A 19708-nucleotide genomic window follows, 5' to 3' on the forward strand; every position below is an offset into this window, starting at 1 on the left:
GTGGCTATGACATTTCTGTATCAAACACATCTTCTTAGTTCCTCGTATTACTCTGAAACATCTAAAGCAAACATGGGATTGTCTGGTTGAAACTTGATAACTGGGTCCGTATTTACAAGATGTCTCAGAGTAGCAGTGTTGATCTAGAATCAGAGGTTCCCCCTTTGTCCGTAGAACTCATTTAATTAGGATTAGGATATCATCTCTCCTACTCTAATACTCTTTGTAAATATGGTCCCTGGTTATTGTGGTGAGTTTAATAAGTGAGCAAAACAAATATAGAAATTTAGCCAAAGGTTAGAAAGTGTGTCACATATAATCTTTGCAGTGGTGTAGGGTACTTAAGTGTCACGCCCTGACCACGCCCCGCCACGCCCTGAGCTTTTTTATGTCTCTATTTTGGTTTGGTCAGGGTGTGATTTGGGGTGGGCATTCTATGTTCCTTTTTCTATGTTTTTTTGTATTTCTTTGTTTTTGGCCGGGTATGGTTCTCAATCAGGGACAGCTGTCTATCGTTGTCTCTGATTGGGAACCATACTTAGGTAGCTTTTTCCCCCGCATGGTTTTTGTGGGTAGTTAATGTCTGTTTAGTGTTTTCACCTTATAGGACTGTTTCGGTTTTTCTCTTGTTTATTTTTTGTTATAGTGTTCAGTTTTAATAAAACAAACATGAACCCTTACCACGCTGGGCCTTACCACGCTGAGCCTTACCACGCTGGGCCTTACCACGCTGGGCCTTACCACGCTGGGCCTTACCGCGCTGAGGCCTTACCGCGCTGGGCCTTACGCGCGCTGGGCCTTACCACGCTGGGCCTTACCGCGCTGGGCCTTACCGCGCTGGGCCTTACCGCGCTGAGCCTTACCACGCTGGGCCTTACCACGCTGGGCCTTACCGCGCTGGGCCTTACCACGCTGGGCCTTACCGCGCTGGGCCTTACCACGCTGGGCCTTACCACGCTGAGCCTTACCGCGCTGAGCCTTACCACGCTGGGCCTTACCGCGCTGGGCCTTACCACGCTGGGCCTTACCACGCTGGGCCTTACCACGCTGGGCCTTACCGCGCTGAGCCTTACCACGCTGGGCCTTACCGCGCTGAGCCTTACCGCGCTGGGCCTTACCACGCTGAGCCTTACCGCGCTGGGCCTTACCGCGCTGAGCCTTACCGCGCTGGGCCTTACCGCGCTGAGCCTTACCACGCTGGGCCTTACCACGCTGAGCCTTACCGCGCTGGGCCTTACCACGCTGAGCTTCGGTCCGAAGATGAATACCGTTACATTAAGTTGTTTATTTGTGGGGGGGTATCTGTATGTTTTGTTACTGTTTAACCGTTTGGCAACTTTAACTTTTACTTCACTACATTCCAAAAGAAAATTACGTAATTTTTTACTTCATACGTTTTCCCTGACAACCCAAATGTTCTCGTTACATTTTGACAGGAAAGTGGTCCAATTCACACACTTATCAAGAGAAAATTCCCGGTCATCCCTACTGCCTCTGATCTGGAGGACTCACTAAACAGAGAACATCCCTGGTCATCCCTACTACGTCTGATCTGGAGGACTCACTAAACAGAGAACATCCCTGGTCATCCCTACTGCCTCTGATCTGGAGGACTCACTAAACAGAGAACATCCCTGGTCATCCCTACTGCCTCTGATCTGGAGGACTCACTAAACAGAGAACATCCCTGGTCATCCCTACTGCCTCTGATCTAGAGGACTCACTAAACAGAGAACATCCCTGGTGATCCCTACTGCCTCTGATCTGGAGGACTCACTAAACAGAGAACATCCCTGGTCATCCCTACTGCCTCTGATCTGGAGGACTCACTAAACAGAGAACATCCCTGGTCATCCCTACTGCCTCTGATCTGGAGGACTCACTAAACAGAGAACATCCCTGGTCATCCCTACTGCCTCTGATCTGGAGGACTCACTAAACAGAGAACATCCCTGGTCATCCCTACTGCCTCTGATCTGGAGGACTCACTAAACAGAGAACATCCCTGGTCATCCCTACTGCCTCTGATCTGGAGGACTCACTAAACAGAGAACATCCCTGGTCATCCCTACTGCCTCTGATCTGGAGGACTCACTAAACAGAGAACATCCCTGGTCATCCCTACTGCCTCTGATCTGGAGGACTCACTAAACAGAGAACATCCCTGGTCATCCCTACTGCCTCTGATCTGGAGGACTCACTAAACAGAGAACATCCCTGGTCATCCCTACTGCCTCTGATCTGGAGGACTCACTAAACAGAGAACATCCCTGGTCATCCCTATCTGATCTGGAGGACTCACTAAACAGAGAACATCCCTGGTCATCCCTACTGCCTCTGATCTGGAGGACTCACTAAACAGAGAACATCCCTGGTCATCCCTACTGCCTCTGATCTGGAGGACTCACTAAACAGAGAACATCCCTGGTCATCCCTACTGCCTCTGATCTGGAGGACTCACTAAACAGAGAACATCCCTGGTCATCCCTACTGCCTCTGATCTGGAGGACTCACTAAACAGAGAACATCCCTGGTCATCCCTACTGCCTCTGATCTGGAGGACTCGTCCCTACTGCCTCTGATCTGGAGGACTCACTAAACAGAGAACATCCCTGGTCATCCCTACTGCCTCTGATCTGGAGGACTGTTATCCATGACAACAGGGGGAGCACGTGTCCATGACAACAGGGGGAGCACGTGTCCATGACAACAGGGGGAGCACGTGTCCATGACAACAGGGGGAGCACGTGTCCATGACAACAGGGGGAGCACGTGTCCATGACAACAGGGGGAGCACGTGTCCATGACAACAGGGGGAGCACATGTCCATGACAACAGGGGGAGCACGTGTCCATGACAACAGGGGAGCACGTGTCCATGACAACAGGGGGAGCACGTGTCCATGATAACAGGGGGAGCACGTGTCCATGACAACAGGGCACGTGACCATGACAACGTGTCATCCATCATCTTAGAAAATTGTTTGACCAAACAGATTTCAGAAAGTCGTTAGGAAATCAAGAACATGTGTTAATGTTGACACTTGCTCCACATTGAATCAAAGGCGATTTTTAGAGTGAGATGGCTGCCTCAGCTGGTCACAACTGGTCTCATCTGTCATGGTGTTAGTCCCTCAGCTGGTCTTATCTGGTCTCATCTGTCATGGTGTTAGTCCCTCAGCTGGTCTCATCTGGTCTCATCTGTCATGGTGTTATTTCCTCATCTGGTCTCATCTGTCATGGTGTTATTTCCTCATCTGGTCTCATCTGTCATGGTGTTATTTCCTCAGCTGGTCTCATCTGTCATGGTGTTAGTTCCTCAGCTGGTCTCATCTGTCATGGTGTTAGTTCCTCATCTGGTCTCATCTGTCATGATGTAGGTCCCTCAGCTGGTCTCATCTGTCATGGTGTTATTTCCTCAGCTGGTCTCATCTGTCATGATGTAGGTCCCTCATCTGGTCTCATCTGTCATGGTGTTAGTTCCTCATCTGGTCTCATCTGTCATGATGTAGGTCCCTCAGCTGGTCTCATCTGTCATGATGTTAGTCTCTCAGCTGGTCACAGCTGGTCTCATCTGTCATGGTGTTAGTCCCTCATCTGGTCTCATCTGTCATGGTGTTAGTCCCTCATCTGGTCTCATCTGTCATGGTGTTAGTCCCTCATCTGGTCTCATCTGTCATGGTGTTAGTCCCTCAGCTGGTCTCATCTGTCATGGTGTTAGTTCCTCATCTGGTCTCATCTGTCATGGTGTTAGTCCCTCAGCTGGTCTCATCTGGTCTCATCTGTCATGGTGTTATTTCCTCAGCTGGTCTCATCTGTCATGGTGTTATTTCCTCAGCTGGTCTCATCTGTCATGGTGTTAGTCCCTCATCTGGTCTCATCTGTCATGGTGTTAGTTCCTCATCTGGTCTCATCTGTCATGGTGTTAGTCCCTCATCTGGTCTCATCTGTCATGGTGTCAGTTCCTCATCTGGTCTCATCTGTCATGGTGTTAGTCCCTCATCTGGTCTCATCTGTCATGGTGTTAGTTCCTCATCTGGTCTCATCTGTCATGATGTAGGTCCCTCATCTGGTCTCATCTGTCATGATGTAGGTCCCTCATCTGGTCTCATCTGTCATGGTGTTAGTCCCTCAGCTGGTCTCATCTGGTCTCATCTGTCATGGTGTTAGTCCCTCATCTGGTCTCATCTGTCATGGTGTTAGTTCCTCATCTGGTCTCATCTGTCATGATGTAGGTCCCTCATCTGGTCTCATCTGTCATGGTGTTATTTCCTCAGCTGGTCTCATCTGTCATGGTGTTGGTTCCTCATCTGGTCTCATCTGTCATGGTGTTAGTCCCTCATCTGGTCTCATCTGTCATGGTCTTAGTTCCTCATCTGGTCTCATCTGTCATGGTGTTAGTCCCTCATCTGGTCTCATCTGTCATGGTGTTAGTTCCTCATCTGGTCTCATCTGTCATGATGTAGGTCCCTCATCTGGTCTCATCTGTCATGGTGTTAGTCCCTCAGCTGGTCTCATGTGGTCTCATCTGTCATGGTGTTAGTCCCTCATCTGGTCTCATCTGTCATGGTGTTAGTTCCTCATCTGGTCTCATCTGTCATGATGTAGGTCCCTCATCTGGTCTCATCTGTCATGGTGTTATTTCCTCAGCTGGTCTCATCTGTCATGGTGTTAGTTCCTCATCTGGTCTCATCTGTCATGATGTAGGTCCCTCAGCTGGTCTCATCTGTCATGGTGTTAGTCCCTCAGCTGGTCTCATCTGGTCTCATCTGTCATGGTGTTAGTCCCTCATCTGGTCTCATCTGTCATGGTGTTAGTTCCTCATCTGGTCTCATCTGTCATGATGTAGGTCCCTCATCTGGTCTCATCTGTCATGGTGTTATTTCCTCAGCTGGTCTCATCTGTCATGGTGTTGGTTCCTCATCTGGTCTCATCTGTCATGGTGTTAGTTCCTCATCTGGTCTCATCTGTCATGATGTAGGTCCCTCAGCTGGTCTCATCTGTCATGATGTTAGTCTCTCAGCTGGTCACAGCTGGTCTCATCTGTCATGGTGTTAGTTCCTCAGCTGGTCTCATCTGTCATGATGTTAGTCTCTCAGCTGGTCACAGCTGGTCTCATCTGTCATGGTGTTAGTTCCTCAGCTGGTCTCATCTGTCATGATGTAGGTTCCTCAACTGGTCACAACTGGTCTCACCTGTCATGATCTAGGTATCTCAGCTGGTCACACCTGGTCTCATCTGTCATGGTGTCAGTTCCTCATCTGGTCTCATCTGTCATGGTGTAGGTCCCTCAGCTGGTCACAGCTGGTCTCATCTGTCATGATGTTAGTTCCTCAGCTGGTCTCATCTGTCATGATGTAGGTCCCTCAGCTGGTCTCATCTGTCATGATGTTTGTCTCTCAGCTGGTCTCATCTGTCATGATGTAGGTCCCTCAGCTAGTCTCATCTGTCATGATGTTAGTTCCTCAGCTGGTCTCATCTGTCATGATGTAGGTCCCTCAGCTGGTCTCATCTGTCATGATGTTTGTCTCTCAGCTGGTCTCATCTGTCATGATGTAGGTCCCTCAGCTAGTCTCATCTGTCATGATGTCAGTTCCTCAGCTGGTCTCATCTGTCATGATGTAGGTCCCTCAGCTAGTCTCATCTGTCATGATGTCAGTTCCTCAGCTGGTCTCATCTGTCATGATGTAGGTCCCTCAGCTAGTCTCATCTGTCATGATGGAGGTTCCTCATCTGGTCTCATCTGTCATGATGTAGGTCCCTCAGCTAGTCTCATCTGTCATGATGTAGGTCCCTCATCTAGTCTCATCTGTCATGATGTCAGTTCCTCAGCTGGTCTCATCTGTCATGATGTAGGTCCCTCAACTGGTCTCATCTGTCATGATGTCAGTTCCTCAGCTGGTCTCATCTGTCATGATGTAGGTTCCTCAGCTAGTCTCATCTGTCATGATGTAGGTTCCTCAGCTAGTCTCATCTGTCATGATGTAGGTTCCTCAGCTAGTCTCATCTGTCATGTTCTACACAAACGTAACTCAATTTTAAATCTAAGCCCTGGCGGTGGTGCTATAGGTCCAGAGCTGTGTCAGAAATATTTATATTATAACCATAAGCAATAGCTCTCAGAACTTAGGATAAGACCCAGATTCAGACAGCTATAATCACAGATGTATAATGACCCAATGATAGGGCAGGCAAAAGACAGGTCAAGGACAGGCAGAGGTCCGTAAATCCAGGGCAGAGTCAGGCAGGTACAGAACGGTAGGCAGGCTCGTGGTCAGGGCAGGCAGAGTATCATAATCGGGTCAGAGTCAGGCAGGCACAGAACGGTAGGCAGGCTCGTGGTCAGGGCAGGCAGAGTTTCATAATCGGGTCAGAGTCAAGCAGGTACAGAACGGTAGTTAGGCTCGGGGTCAGGGCAGGCAGAGTTTCATAATCGGGTCAGAGTCAAGCATGTACAGAACGGTAGGCAGGCTCGGGGTCAGGGCAGGCAGAATTATCAGAACCGGGGAAACTAGGAAACAGATACTTGAGAAAGCAGGAAGACGGGAAAACATGCCGGTAAGACGAGACGAACTGGCAACAGACAGAGAACACAGCTATAAATACACAGGGCATAATGGGTTAAATGGCGACACCTGGAGGGGGTTGAGACAAGCACAAAGACAGGTGTGACAATGGCTGGCGGTGGCTGCCGAATGGCTGGGTTTTGATGAATTTACAAGTTTTAGGTGTGATGAGTTGATTGGCCACTCACTGGCCAATCAACATGTTCCATGGGTTAATCCTGCATTCATTTTTCTCATGATCTGTAGGTTATTGGAGTTCTTTGTGTTGTCATCAACCCCAATTCAGCTGGGGGCACGGAATTCTCCCCTACTAGTTTATTGTGAATAGATACATTTTATTGAATAGCATACACTACCGTAATGACTAATAGCAACAGTCAAGCATCCAGTGTGCTCAATAGTCTATGAAGGCTGTGTTTGGCAGTCAACGTTGTTTGGCAGTCAAGCCTGTTTAGTGTTTTCACCTTATAGGACTGTTTTGGTTATTCTCTTGTTTATTTTTGTTATAGTGTTCAGTTTTAATAAAACAAGCATGAACACTTACCACGCTGGGCCTTACCATGCTGGGCCTTACCACGCTGGGCCTTACCACGCTGGGCCTTACCACGCTGAGCCTTACCACTCTGGGCCTTACCACGCTGAGCCTTACCACGCTGGGTCTTACCACGCTGGGCCTTACCACGCTGGGCCTTACCACTCTGGGCCTTACCACGCTGGGCCTTACCACGCTGGGCCTTACCACGCTGAGCCTTACCACGCTGAGCCTTACCACGCTGGGTCTTACCACGCTGGGTCTTACCACGCTGAGCCTTACCACGCTAGGCCTTACCACGCTGCGCTTTGGTCCAAAGATTCCTCTTCTTCAGACGATGAATACCGTTACATTAAGTAGTTTTTTTGAGGGGGTTAACGTTGATGTAATTGGCTTCTACTAGACGAGCCTGCGTGTCTTTACTCTTCACACTTCTCCTATAATAGAGAATACTATTGTATTGTAGGCTATGTGTGAGGCACGTTGTCGACAAGACACATATCGTCTAGGCCTACAGTTGATACTGCATTATGGGACTGAATTGTTTTAATACGTTTGGTAAACATCTTCAGTTTATATTATATGGCCTTGTGTTTTAGGTTATTGTCCGGCAGCAAAGTGAATTTGTCTCCCAGTGTCTGGTGGAAAGCAGACTGAACCAGGTTTTCCTCTAGGATTTTGCCTGGGCTTAGCTCCATTTCATTTATTTTTGTCCATAAAACATTCCTTGCCGATGACAAGCATACCCATAACATGATGCAGCCACCACCATGCTTTAAAATATAAAGAGTGGTACTCAGTGATGTGTTGTGTTGGATTTACCCCAAACATAGAGTTTTGTATTCATTACATTTTTTGCAGTTTTACTATTGCAAACAATTCTGTACAACCTTCCTTCTTTTCACTATGTCATTTAGGTTAGTATTGGAAGTAACTACAATGTTGTTGATCCATCCTCATTTTTTTCCTATCACAGCCTTTACACCCTTTAACTGTTTTAAAGTCACCAGTGGCCTCGTTGTGAAATCCCTGAGCTGTTTCCTTCCTCTCTGGCAGTTGAGTTAGGAAGGACGACTGTGTCGTTTTAGTGACTGGATGTATCGATACACCATCCAAAGTGTAATTAATGCCCAGAAGGATCCAAGCCCAAAATCAGTGATTGGGGACATTGCCCTGCGTAGGGTGCCGTCTTTCGGATGGGACATTAAATGGGTGTCCTGACTCTCTGTGGTCACTAAAGATCCTATGGTATCATAAGAGTTGGGGTGACAACCCCAGTGTCCTGGCTAAAATCCCAATCGGGCCCTCATACCATCATACCCACCTAATCATCCTCGTTCATCCCTCCTCCTCTCCCCTGTAACTATTCCCCAGGTTGCTCTTATAAATGAGAATGTTTTCTCAGTCAACTAACCTGGTAAAATAAAGGTAAAATAAAAATATATAAAAAATGTATATATGTTTTAAGTGAGAATAGGCATTGGTCTGAAGCCAAAAAATAAAGGAAATTCACATGAGCACCACAATCCCTATTCCACCCATCCTCTACCAAGGTTATACAGCACCACAATCCCTATTCAACCCATGCTCTACCAAGGTTATACAGCACCACAATCCCTATTCAACCCATGCTCTACCAAGGTTATACAGCACCACAATCCCTATTCCACCCATCCTCTACCAAGGTTATACAGCACCACAATCCCTATTCAACCCATGCTCTACCAAGGTTATACAGCACCACAATCCCTATTCAACCCATGCTCTACCAACGTTTTACAGCACCACAATCCCTATTCCACCCATGCTCTACCAAGGTTATCCAGCACCACAATCCCTATTCCACCCATGCTCTACCAAGGTTTTACAGCACCACAATCCCTATTCAACCCATGCTCTACCAAGGTTTTACAGCACCACAATCCCTATTCCACCCATGCTCTACCAAGGTTTTACAGCACCACAATCCCTATTCAACCCATGCTCTACCAAGGTTTTACAGCACCACAATCCCTATTCCACCCATGCTCTACCAAGGTTTTACAGCACCACAATCCCTATTCAACCCATGCTCTACCAAGGTTTTACAGCACCACAATCCCTATTCAACCCATGCTCTACCAAGGTTTTCCAGCACCACAACACCTATTCAACCCATGCTCTACCAACGTTTTACAGCACCACAATCCCTATTCAACCCATGCTCTACCAAGGTTTTACAGCACCACAATCCCTATTCAACCCATGCTCTACCAACGTTTTACAGCACCACAACACCTATTCCACCCATGCTCTACCAAGGTTTTACAGCACCACAATCCCTATTCAACCCATGCTCTACCAAGGTTTTCCAGCACACATCTTCAACCTACTACAGTAACTATGTTGGTATTGTACTTCAAACTATGTGAAGGCAGGATTCTTAGGATTCAAACCTTCTCAAACAGCCTAATTCATACTCTTAGAAGTGATTCAGGGCACTGTTCTGACCCAGGGTCTCGAGCCCCACCTGTTTTGAGCTCCACACTTTTAGGTACATTTATATATATATATTTATATATATACAACTGTCATGACATAGGTGTGTAATGTCCGCGCTTCGGTCTGCTTCGGTCTGCAGGTTGTATAACTTTTCATTACATTTCATTACATTTCATTATAGTACAACGGTTTGATTTGTCTAATCTTAGCAATTTCTTCTTAGCTAGCTACATAGCCGTCTTTGTATCAAAGATAATTGCGTAATTATCGTATTTCGTCGTCCTCCTATCTGCCCAGCAGCTAGCCAGCTAGCAAACGTTCACCGTCTACCGTAGCACTGTAGTAACTATCACACTCAACTGAACGACTTGATTAGTGTAGTGTTAGCTAGCTACATAGTTGTCTTTGCTGTCTTCGTATCCAAGATAATTGTGTAGTTTAGAGTGTGTAGTCTTAGAGTGATTATCTTAATTTACCGAGGTTAGCTAGCCAGCTATTTGTCGTCCTTAACGTAGGAGTCACTTCTAGCTAGCCAACAGCTAGCCAACGTCTACTGAATAGAACTTTCGCATTCCGGTCGCATTCCGCTTCGCTCCACAGGTAGTATCACATTTTCATTTCATTTCATTACAGTCCCAACGGTGTGATTTGTTTGATCGTAGCTAGCTACATAGCAAGCTACATAGCCGTCTTTGTTTCAAAGATAATTGTGTAGTCTAGAGCGATTTTCTAGGTTAGCTAGCCAGCTATTGTCGTTCTTTTAACGCAACGTAACGTAATCAACACTGCTAGCTAGCCAGCTAGCCCCCGAATAGCAGCATTGTAGAAACTTTACACTCAACGGAACGACTTGATTAGTGTAGTGTCAACAACACAGCCACTGCCAGCTAGCCTACAAAGTCAACAACGCAGCCACTGCCAGCTAGCCTACCTCAGCAGTACTGTATCATTTTAATCATTTTAGTCAATTAGATTCTTGCTACGTAAGCTTAACTTTCTGAACATTCGAGACATGTAGTCCACTTGTCATTCCAATCTCCTTTGCATTAGCGTAGCCTCTTCTCTAGCCTGTCAACTATGTGTCTGTCTATCCCTGTTCTCTCCTCTCTGCACAGACCATACAAACGCTCCACACCGCGTGGCCGCGGCCACCCTAATCTGGTGGTCCCAGCGCGCACGACCCACGTGGAGTTCCAGGTCTCCGGTAGCCTCTGGAACTGCCGATCTGCGGCCAACAAGGCAGAGTTCATCTCAGCCTATGCCTCCCTCCAGTCCCTCGACTTCTTGGCACTGACGGAAACATGGATCACCACAGACAACACCGCTACTCCTACTGCTCTCTCTTCGTCCGCCCACGTGTTCTCGCACACCCCGAGAGCTTCTGGTCAGCGGGGTGGTGGCACCGGGATCCTCATATCTCCCAAGTGGTCATTCTCTCTTTCTCCCCTTACCCATCTGTCTATCGCCTCCTTTGAATTCCATGCTGTCACAGTTACCAGCCCTTTCAAGCTTAACATCCTTATCATTTATCGCCCTCCAGGTTCCCTCTGAGAGTTCATCAATGAGCTTGATGCCTTGATAAGCTCCTTTCCTGAGGACGGCTCAGTCCACTCCTCTCCTCTTTTGACCTCACCCTCTCACCTTCCCCCCCTACTCACAAGGCAGGCAATACGCTCGACCTCATCTTTACTAGATGCTGTTCTTCCACTAACCTCATTGCAACTCCCCTCCAAGTCTCCGACCACTACCTTGTATCCTTTTCCCTCTCGCTCTCATCCAACACTTCCCACACTGCCCCTACTCGGATGGTATCGCGCCGTCCCAACCTTCGCTCTCTCTCCCCCGCTACTCTCTCCTCTTCCATCCTATCATCTCTTCCCTCTGCTCAAACCTTCTCCAACCTATCTCCTGATTCTGCCTCCTCAACCCTCCTCTCCTCCCTTTCTGCATCCTTTGACTCTCTATGTCCCCTATCCTCCAGGCCGGCTCGGTCCTCCCCTCCCGCTCCGTGGCTCGACGACTCATTGCGAGCTCACAGAACAGGGCTCCGGGCAGCCGAGCGGAAATGGAGGAAAACTCGCCTCCCTGCGGACCTGGCATCCTTTCACTCCCTCCTCTCTACATTTTCCTCCTCTGTCTCTGCTGCTAAAGCCACTTTCTACCACTCTAAATTCCAAGCATCTGCCTCTAACCCTAGGAAGCTCTTTGCCACCTTCTCCTCCCTCCTGAATCCTCCTCCCCCTCCCCCTCCTCCTCTCTGCAGATGACTTCGTCAACCATTTTGAAAAGAAGGTCGACGACATCCGATCCTCGTTTGCTAAGTCAAACGACACCGCTGGTTCTGCTCACACTGCCCTACCCTGTGCTCTGACCTCTTTCTCCCTCTCTCTCCAGATGACATCACGCGTCTTGTGACGGCCGGCCGCCCAACAACCTGCCCGCTTGACCCTATCCCCTCCTCTCTTCTCCAGACCATTTCCGGTGACCTTCTCCCTTACCTCACCTCGCTCATCAACTCATCCCTGACCGCTGGCTACGTCCCTCCCGTCTTCAAGAGAGCGAGAGTTGCACCCCTTCTGAAAAAACCTACACTCGATCCCTCCGATGTCAACAACTACAGACCAGTATCCCTTCTTTCTTTTCTCTCCAAAACTCTTGAACGTGCCGTCCTTGGCCAGCTCTCCCGCTATCTCTCTCAGAATGACCTTCTTGATCCAAATCAGTCAGGTTTCAAGACTAGTCATTCAACTGAGACTGCTCTTCTCTGTATCACGGAGGCACTCCGCACTGCTAAAGCTAACTCTCTCTCCTCTGCTCTCATCCTTCTAGACCTATCGGCTGCCTTCGATACTGTGAACCATCAGATCCTCCTCTCCACCCTCTCCGAGTTGGGCATCTCCGGCGCGGCCCATGCTTGGATTGCGTCCTACCTGACAGGTCGCTCCTACCAGGTGGCATGGCGAGAATCTGTCTCCTCACCACGCGCTCTCACCACTGGTGTCCCCCAGGGCTCTGTTCTAGGTCCTCTCCTATTCTCGCTATACACCAAGTCACTTGGCTCTGTCATAACCTCACATGGTCTCTCCTATCATTGCTATGCAGACGACACACAATTAATCTTCTCCTTTCCCCCCTCTGATGACCAGGTGGCGAATCGCATCTCTGTATGTCTGGCAGACATATCAGTGTGGATGACGGATCACCACCTCAAGCTGAACCTCGGCAAGACGGAGCTGCTCTTCCTCCCGGGGAAGGACTGCCCGTTCCATGATCTCGCCATCACGGTTGACAACTCCATCGTGTCCTCCTCCCAGAGCGCTAAGAACCTTGGCGTGATCCTGGACAACACCCTGTCATTCTCAACTAACATCAAGGCGGTGGCCCGTTCCTGTAGGTTCATGCTCTACAACATCCGCAGAGTACGACCCTGCCTCACACAGGAAGCGGCGCAGGTCCTAATCCAGGCACTTGTCATCTCCCGTCTGGATTACTGCAACTCGCTGTTGGCTGGGCTCCCTGCCTGTGCCATTAAACCCCTACAACTCATCCAGAACGCCGCAGCCCGTCTGGTGTTCAACCTTCCCAAGTTCTCTCACGTCACCCCGCTCCTCCGCTCTCTCCACTGGCTTCCAGTTGAAGCTCGCATCCGCTACAAGACCATGGTGCTTGCCTACGGAGCTGTGAGGGGAACGGCACCTCAGTACCTCCAGGCTCTGATCAGGCCCTACACCCAAACAAGGGCACTGCGTTCATCCACCTCTGGCCTGCTCGCCTCCCTACCACTGAGGAAGTACAGTTCCCGCTCAGCCCAGTCAAAACTGTTCGCTGCTCTGGCCCCCCAATGGTGGAACAAACTCCCTCACGACGCCAGGACAGCGGAGTCAATCACCACCTTCCGGAGACACCTGAAACCCCACCTCTTTAAGGAATACCTACGATGGGATAAAGTAATCCTAGATGCATTATTGTAAAGTGGCTGTTCCACTGGATGTCATAAGGTGAAAGCACCAATTTGTAAGTCGCTCTGGATAAGAGCGTCTGCTAAATGACTTAAATGTAAATGTAAATGTAATGACATAAGATGACGTGCTTATGACCGTGGATACATGGAAGGTGGATATATGGAAGGTGGATATATGGAAGGTGGATATATGGAAGGTGGATATATGGAAGGTGGATACATGGAAGGTGGATATATGGAAGGTGGATATATGGAAGGTGGATACATGGAAGGTGGATACATGGAAGGTGGATATATGGAAGGTGGATATATGGAAGGTGGATACATGGAAGGTGGATACAAATGAACTCAAATCAAATTAAATGTATTTGTCACATAAACATGGTGAGCAGATGTTAATGCGAGTGTAGTGAAATGCTTCTAGTTCTGGCCATGCAGTAATATCTAACAAGTAATCTAATCAATTTCACAACAACTGCCTGAAACACACAAGCGTTTTTGGTCACAAGCCGAATTTATTCAGCCTCCTGAGGTTGTCTGTGTGGGTGGACCAATTCAGTTTGTCCGTGATGTGTACGCCGAGGAACTTAAAACTTTCCACCTTCTCCACTACTGTCCCGTCGATGTGGATAGGGGGCTGCTCCCTCTGCTGTTTCCTGAAGTCCACGATCATCTCCTTTGTTTTGTTGACGTTGAGTGTGAGGTTATTTTCCTGACACCACACTCCAAGGGCCCTCACCTCCTCCCTGTAGGCCGTCTCGTCGTTCTTGGTAATCAAGCCTACCACTGTAGTGTCGTCTGCAAACTTGATGATTAAGTTGGAGGCGTACATGGCCACGCAGACATGGGTGAACAGGGCTCAGAACACACACTTGTGGGGCCCCAGTGTTGAGGATCAGTGGGGTGGAGATGTTGTTACCTACCTTCACCACCTGGGGGCGGCCCGTCAGGATGTCCAGGACCCAGTTGCACAGAGCACTGTTCTGACCCAGGGTCTCGAGCTTAATGACGAGTTTGGAGGGTACTATGGTGTTAAATGCTGATCTGTAGTCGATAAACAGCACTCTTACATAGGTATTCCTCTTGTCTAGATGTGTTAGGGAAGTGTGCAGTGTGATTGCGATTGCGTCATCTGTGGACCTATTGGGGCGGAAAGCAAATTGGAGTGGGTCTAGGTATCAGGTAGGGTGGAGGTGATATGGTCCTTGACTAGTCTCTCAAACCACTTCATGATGACGGAAAGAGAATGCTACGGGGCGATTGTAATTTAGCTGAGTTACCTTCGCTTTCTTGGGGACAGGAACAATGGTGGCCCTCTTGAAGCATTTGGGAACAGCAGACTGGGATAAGGATTGATTGGATATGTCCGTAAACACACCAGCCAGCTGGTGAAGGTGGATAAATTGAAGATGGATACAGTGAAGGTGGATACATTGAAGGTGGATACAGTGAAGGTGGATACAGTAAAGGTGGCTACAGTGAAGGTGGATACAGTGAAGGTGGATACAGTGAAGGTGGATACAGTGAAGGTGGCTACAGTGAAGGTGGATTCGTTGAAGGTGGATACAGTGAAGGTGGATTCATTGAAGGTGGATTCATTGAAGGTGGATACAGTGAAGGTAGATTCATTGAAGGTAGATTCATTGAAGGTGGATACAGTGAAGGTGGCTACAGTGAAGGTGGCTACAGTGAAGGTGGATACGTTGAAGGTGGCTACGTTGAAGGTGGCTACAGTGAAGGTGGCTACAGTGAAGGTGGCTACAGTGAAGGTGGATACGTTGAAGGTGGATACGTTGAAGATGGCTACAGTGAAGGTGGATACAGTAAAAGTGGATTCGTTGAAGGTGGCTACAGTGAAGGTGGATACAGTGAAAGTGGATTCGTTGAAGGTGGATACGTTGAAGGTGGCTACAGTGAAGGTAGATTCATTGAAGGTGGATACAGTGAAGGTGGCTACAGTGAAGGTGGATTCATTGAAGGTGGATACAGTAAAGGTGGCTACATTGAAGGTGGATACAGTGAGGGTGGATTCATTGAAGGTGGCTACATTGAAGGTGGATACAGTGAAGGTGGATACCGTGAAGGTGGATTCATTGAAGGTGGATATGTTGAAGGTGGATACATTGAAGGTGGATACAGTAAAGGTGGCTACAGTGAAGGTGGATACAGTGAAGGTGGCTACAGTGAAGGTGGCTACAGTAAAGGTGCTACAGTGAAAGTGGCTACATTGAAGGTGGATACAGTGAAGGTGGATACGTTGAAGGTGGATTCAGTGAAGGTGTATTCGTTGAAGGTGGATTCAGTGAAGGTGGATTCAGTGAAGGTGGATTCAGTGAAGATGGATTCGTTGAAGATGGATTCGTTGAAGGTGGATACTGTATATCAATAATGTGATCGTGTAAAGTGTTGATGAGAAGATAGTGAATATTCAACCATCAATTAGAGGAAATCAATACCTGGGTATGTCATCAAGTGCAGGAATAATATTTCATGTCAGAACATTTATTGTGGCCAACATGGTGAATTAGCTGCTGGGGCCGTAATGTTCAGTGTGGTGCTAATAAGCTTTGTCCTCTAAAGTAACTATACGTTGTGGGGCCTATTCCTCCACTCTTCTCACACAACCTGTTCTCTTCCTCTCTCTCTCTCTCTCTCTTCCTCTCTCTCTCTCTGTCTCTGTCTTTGTGTCTCTCTTCCTCTCTTTCACTTTCTCTCTCTTCCTCTCTCTCTCTCTCTCTCTCTTCCTCTCTCTCTCTTCCTCTCTCTCTCTTCCTCTCTCTCTCTCTCTCTCTCTCTCTCTCTTCCTCTCTCTCTCTCTCTCTCTCTCTCTCTCTCTCTCTCTGTCTCCGTCTTTGTGTCTCTCTTCCTCTCTTTCACTTTCTCTCTCTTCCTCTCTCTCTCTCTCTCTCTCTCTCTCTCTCTCTTTGTTTCTCTCTCTGTTTCTCTCTCTTCCTCTCTCTCTCTCTTTCTACTCCATCCTACTGTTTTTCAGATGGGATTACGTGTCAGAGTCGACATTCACAACATGCAAATCGGTTGCCTAGCAGCCTCCTCTACCTGGCAGTTGATTGGCTGAAGTGTCTGTGACTCAGGAGGAAACAGTATGTGTTGTTTTTGACTGTGGGGGATACCAGGGATACATTGAGTTTATATCTCTCTCTAGTGGTCACAAGAGGAACTGACTGACAACACAGTGACCTCTGCTACTGCAGCAAAGTTCTCTATTTCCCGAGGATGGATTAACAAGTGGGCTTTAAACGTTGAAGCATCCCTTTCATGTTAAATTATGTCATTAAGAGAATGATTTCATTTGAGGTTGAAATCCGTTCATTTTGATGCTCTATGTTTACTCTACTGTATCCATAATATTTATGTATATACTCTACTGTATCCAGAAAGTACATACTGAAAATATATATGTATATACTGTACTCTACTGTATCCATAATATATATTTATATGTATATACTGTACTCTACTGTATCCATAATATATATTTAGAGGTATATACTGTACTCTACTGTATCCATAATATATATTTAGAGGTATATAGTGTACTCTACTGTATCCAGAAAGTACATACTACTGTACTATTGTACATATGTATATACTGTACTCTACTGTATCCATAATATATATTTATATGTATATAGTGTACTCTACTGTATCCATAATACACTGCTCAAAAAAATAAAGGGAACACTAAAATAACACATCCTAGATCTGACTGAATGAAATATTCTTATTAATTACTTTTTTCTTTACATAGTTGAATGTGCTGACAACATAATCACACAAAAAATATCGATGGAAATCTAATTTTTCAACCAATGGAGGTCTGGATTTGGAGTCACACTCAAAATTAAAATGGAAAACCACACTACAGGCTGATCCAACTTTGATGTAATGTCCTTAAAACAAGTCAAAATGAGGCTCAGTAGTGTGTGTGGCCTCCACGTGCCTGTATGACCTCCCTACAACGCCTGGGCATGCTCCTGATGAGGTGGCGGATGGTCTCCTGAGGGATCTCCTCCCAGACCTGGACTAAAGCATCCGCCAACTCCTGGACAGTCTGTGGTGCAACGTGGAGCGAGACATGATGTCCCAGATGTGCTCAATTGGATTCAGGTCTGGGGAACGGGCAGGCCAGTCCATAGCATCAATGCCTTCCTCTTGCAGGAACTGCTGACACACTCCAGCCACATGAAGTCTAGCATTGTCTTGCATTTGGAGGAACCCAGGGCCAACCACACCAGCATATGGTCTCACAAGAGGATCTCATCTCGGTACCTAATGGCAGTCAGGCTACCTCTGGCGAGCACATGGAGGGCTGTGCGGCCCCCCCAAAGAAATGCCACCCCACACCATGACTGACCCACCGCCAAACCGGTCATGCTGGAGGATGTTGCAGGCAGCAGAACGTTCTCCACGGCGTCTCCAGACTCTGTCACGTCTGTCACGTCTGTCATATGTGCTCAGTGTGAACCTGCTTTCATCTGTGAAGAGCACAGGGCGCCAGTGGCGAATTTGCCAATCTTGGTGTTCTCTGGCACAACCCCCACCTGTGGACATCGGGCCCTCATACCACCCTCATGGAGTCTGTTTCTGACCGTTTGAGCAGACACATGCACATTTGTGGCCTGCTGGAGGTCATTTTGCAGGGCTCTGGCAGTGCTCCTCCTGCTCCTCCTTGCACAAAGGCGGAGGTAGTGGTCCTGCTGCTGGGTTGTTGCCCTCCTACGGCCTCCTACATGTCTCCTGATGTACTGGCCTGTCTCCTGGTAGCGCCTCCATGCTCTGGACACTACACTGACAGACACAGCAAACCTTCTTGCCACAGCTCACATTGATGTTCCATCCTGGATGAGCTGCACTACCTGAGCCACTTGTGTGGGTTGTAGACTCCGTCTCATGCTACCACTAGAGTGAAAGCACCGCCAGCATTCAAAAGTGACCAAAACATCAGCCAGGAAGCATAGGAACTGAGAAGTGGTCTGTGGTCACCAACTGCAGAACCACTCCTTTATTGGGGGTGTCTTGCTAATTGCCTATAATTTCTACCTGTTGTCTATTCCATTTGCACAACAGCATGTGAAATTTATTGTCAATCAGTATTGCTTCCTAAGTGGACAGTTTGATTTCACAGAAGTGTGATTGACTTGGAGTTACATTGTGTTAAGTGTTCCCTTTATTTTTTTGAGCAGTGTATATATATATATACATACTCTGCTCTACTGTATCCAGAATATATATACAGTTGAAGTCAGAACATTACATACACCTTACACGGAACCCAAACCGGCTGCGCTCGTGCGCCATCGTGTGCCATCGTGCGCTATCGTGCGCTATCGTGCGCCATCGTGAATAAATGTATTTTGTCCCCCTACCCCAAGCGCGATTACGACATGCATGTTAAAATATCAAAACAAACTCTGAACCAATGACATTCATTTGGAAACAGGTCGAAAAGCATTAAGCATTTATGGCAATTTAGCTAGCTAGCTTGCTGTTGCTTGCTAATCTGTCCTGGGATATAAACATTGAGTTGTTATTTTACCTGAAATGCACAAGGTCCTCTACTCTGACAATTAATCCACAAATAAAACGGTCAACCGAATCGTTTCTAGTCATCTCTACTCATTCCAGGCTTTTACATCTTTGAACTTAAATGGTGATTGTCATCTACACTTTCAAAGTATTACCACGACAACCGGCAAAACATTTAGTCTTTCAATCCCCCACGTGCGGAGATGTGGGTACCTGCTTCTATAAACCAATGAGGAGATGGCACGTGGGTACCTGCTTCTATAAACCAATGAGGAGATGGCACGTGGGTACCTGCTTCTATAAACCAATGAGGAGATGGCACGTTGGTACCTGCTTCTATAAACCAATGAGGAGATGGCACGTGGGTACCTGCTTCTATAAACCAATGAGGAGATGGCACGTGGGTACCTGCTTCTATAAACCAATGAGGAGATGGCACGTGGGTACCTGCTTCTATAAACCAATGAGGAGATGGCACGTGGGTACCTGCTTCTATAAACCAATGAGGAGATGGCACGTGGGTACCTGCTTCTATAAACCAATGAGGAGATGGCACGTGGGTACCTGCTTCTATAAACCAATGAGGAGATGGCACGTGGGTACCTGCTTCTATAAACCAATG

At 47.6% G+C, this 19708-nt stretch overlaps 1 pseudogene; it reads right to left on the bottom strand.

Moving 5' to 3' along the window:
• The window catches only part of LOC115123794 (uncharacterized), a 92875-nt pseudogene extending 78010 nt beyond the window's left edge, over positions 1-14865 (bottom strand).
• Positions 14866-19708: the final 4843 nt, after the last annotated feature.

Source organism: Oncorhynchus nerka, linkage group LG4, assembly GCF_034236695.1.
Source record: "Oncorhynchus nerka isolate Pitt River linkage group LG4, Oner_Uvic_2.0, whole genome shotgun sequence".
Lineage (NCBI taxonomy): Eukaryota > Metazoa > Chordata > Actinopteri > Salmoniformes > Salmonidae > Oncorhynchus > Oncorhynchus nerka.